The 2,771-nt window shown below is 31.9% G+C and overlaps 1 long non-coding RNA gene across 1 annotated transcript; it reads left to right on the top strand.

Annotated features, from left to right (window-relative positions):
* The first annotated feature begins 1,826 nt into the window (after window positions 1-1,826).
* LOC111641972 lies at window positions 1,827-2,568 on the top strand. Its single transcript, XR_002759503.1, has 3 exons — window positions 1,827-1,979; window positions 2,057-2,204; window positions 2,287-2,568. It is a non-coding gene; the product is annotated as an uncharacterized LOC111641972 (long non-coding RNA).
* The last annotated feature ends 203 nt before the right edge of the window (window positions 2,569-2,771 follow it).

Raw genomic sequence — 2,771 nt, 5'->3', positions numbered from 1 at the left:
ACAGGGCTTAGTTTATGTTATAAAAATTCCTGGAAGACATTTTCTAGTGTTGCGTTGACGTAACAAACAACGACTCTATTGTTAAAAAAAACAGTGTATTGTACAGAAGCAAACCACTATTACATTGATGCGGAAAATATATACAGTCGACGCCGTATAACACTGTTTTGATTGATTATTTTAATTGTAGTATCGTGAAGAAACCATCCATATTCTAAGCTAGATATAGTTCCTAACATTTTGCAGAATACCTCAATAATCTCTTACGCTAAAATAAACCTTAGTTGTTTTATGTTAGTAGTAAAGTGTACTGTACACTTCCGGGTTCCAGTGTTTTAACTTCCGCTTCCGTTCTGTTACTTCGAGTTCCCAAATTAAATCCCGTCGTGCGTTGTTATAAATAAATTGATTCTGTGGACCGTAATATACATGTAATGAAAAATCCGGTCCTGGGAGTACTGTTCAAATATGATTGTTAAGAAATTAATAGTACTTGATAGCAACATGTATTTATATTTTATTTATTTATTTGCCTATTTATTAATGCGTAACAAAAATAAATATGTAATTTAATAAAAATCTGCAACATTTTCTGTGTAGGTCATATATGAATATTTTATTGTTATGGTTTAAGCAACGAATATTTAGAACTTTATTATTCCGTTTTCTCGTGATGAAGCGTGTATGTATATGTATTAATCGATATTATATTTGTAAATTATTCTTTGCGATTATAAATATACATAATTATTGTTCCATCTTAACGTGATATTTATTTAGTAATTAAATTCTTATATTATGTCGACTTAAATATTAATTTTGATCAGGATAATTGCTATTTTCCCTCATTTAAAATATATGTCTATTTTAATACGAAAGTTTTTGTTAATATTTAATATTCAACACATCTACTTCTGTAAATCTGTAAATCAATGCTCTATAAATACACATAGCAACTATTATTTCTGAATAACGAAATTATATTTTTTTTATTCTGGCATTATTAAACTTAGTTACAATTGACAAAATAACAACACAGCGGAGCCAAATTAACCAATAATGTTATAATTTAATGGCGCTTCTTTTAATCTAATTGTAAGTTGTTCCTTTTCCAGTATATATATCGCCTTATGTTACAATTTTTACTAATATTCATTAATCTAAAATATATTTTCTCCACATTAAAGTAAAAGTGGCTTGCCCCTGTATCATACTTTTCCTATAGCAATAGAGTCATTGTTGTTGTTTGTTAAGTTATGGCAACGAAACACTTGGGCGATGCCTTCCGGGAGGTATCTTTAAGATAAACTGGCCCCCACTTAGACATTAAAGACGTGGAGAAAATCGGAAAACTCTTCATGGCTAGACCGTGGCACGAACCCACGACCGAACTCCCGGTGCTCGGGGTGCAAAGACCGCTTGGCCACTGGTGGGCCGACAATTGAGTCGTTTCGATCATTTACTAACTGCTTTTAGGGAAAGATTTGAATCGAAATAACGTGACTTCCGGTGCAAACCAGAAGTTCATGTATACTGAATTGAGATTCCAGCTTTTATGGTTTTCAAATCTGATATCAGATTTTATCTAATTTCGTTCTAGAGGTTAAGAGAAGACAGGCGAACAGACAAACGACAGTGAGAATGTATAGGTCTACAATTGTCTTCAAATTGCAGTCGAATTAAAAAGAATAACGTTTGTAAGTTGTTAAAATAAACATTTTCTCGTCAAATGTAAATTACTTTTATTTCCTCTTTACGAATGCATTAGCAGAAACATAATTATTACTACTTCGTAAATTATCAATATTACGTTTTAACAGGACCCCGACATCTCCGATCAGCCCCAGTTAATTAATGCTGATACGATTGGTGTTCTGGAGTTTACTCCAATTAACAGGTTTGTCCCTTTGCAATTCTTCATTAAAAACAAGAATTTAGAACTTTCCTGGAAATCACTAATTTCTCCTTTCTCTTTTTGGGTAAGTAAAGCTTAAAAATATAATTCATGCAAAATTTTAAATATTATTTCAAACACAGAAAAACCTTTCATATAAAGGTGTGGCTGGCCATTTTCATCTGTACTTTGGTGGCTGGAATACTCATATTTATAATACTCAGTTACGAGAAATCAACAGAAGACAATAACAAAGGTTGGAATAAAAGAAGATTCGTTTGGTTTCTGTTCGGAAGTTTTCTCAATCAAGGTAAGTATCAACGTATAACAAGACAATATTTTCATTTAAAAACTGTATTTGGTGAACATTCTTTCTCTCGTTTTTATTTCAGGAGCCGATTTGAACGTCGTTAGACGCTCACCCTCCAGAGTGGCCTTGGTCTTCTGGATGCTTCCAGTTTTGATCATATCTTGGTCTTATGGTGGAACGTCAACTTCGTTTATGATTAACAAGGAAAAACAGTCATTGCCGAAAACGTTCGAAGAATTAGCATCAGCTGTCCAGAAAGGAAAATTTACTTGTACTGCACATGACTACCCATATCTGATAAACATCTTTAAGGTGAGTTGTTCGTAACATTTTATTTCACAAAGATGATATCGGTCTTGAAAAAAACGAGAAACGTTAATAATTTTGATGATGTATCTTTTATATGAGTATCTTCTTTTTTAATTTGTTTTGTTTTATTTTCATTCTGTCATCTATTTGTTTCCGTATTAAGGTATCATTTTAACAAGTTAATTATCCAATTTGATAAACACTTTCTTGCTATAAATGCAACAGGTCTGCTGAAAATTTTGAAGCAAATGTTAGTTC

This window comes from Centruroides sculpturatus, unplaced genomic scaffold (assembly GCF_000671375.1).
Source record: "Centruroides sculpturatus isolate CEXI.00-Female unplaced genomic scaffold, Cexi_2.0 scaffold113, whole genome shotgun sequence".
In the NCBI taxonomy this organism is placed as follows: Eukaryota; Metazoa; Arthropoda; class Arachnida; order Scorpiones; family Buthidae; genus Centruroides; species Centruroides sculpturatus.
The sequence above is the reverse complement of the archived record's forward strand: the minus strand, read 5'-3'. Positions and strand labels throughout refer to the sequence as shown.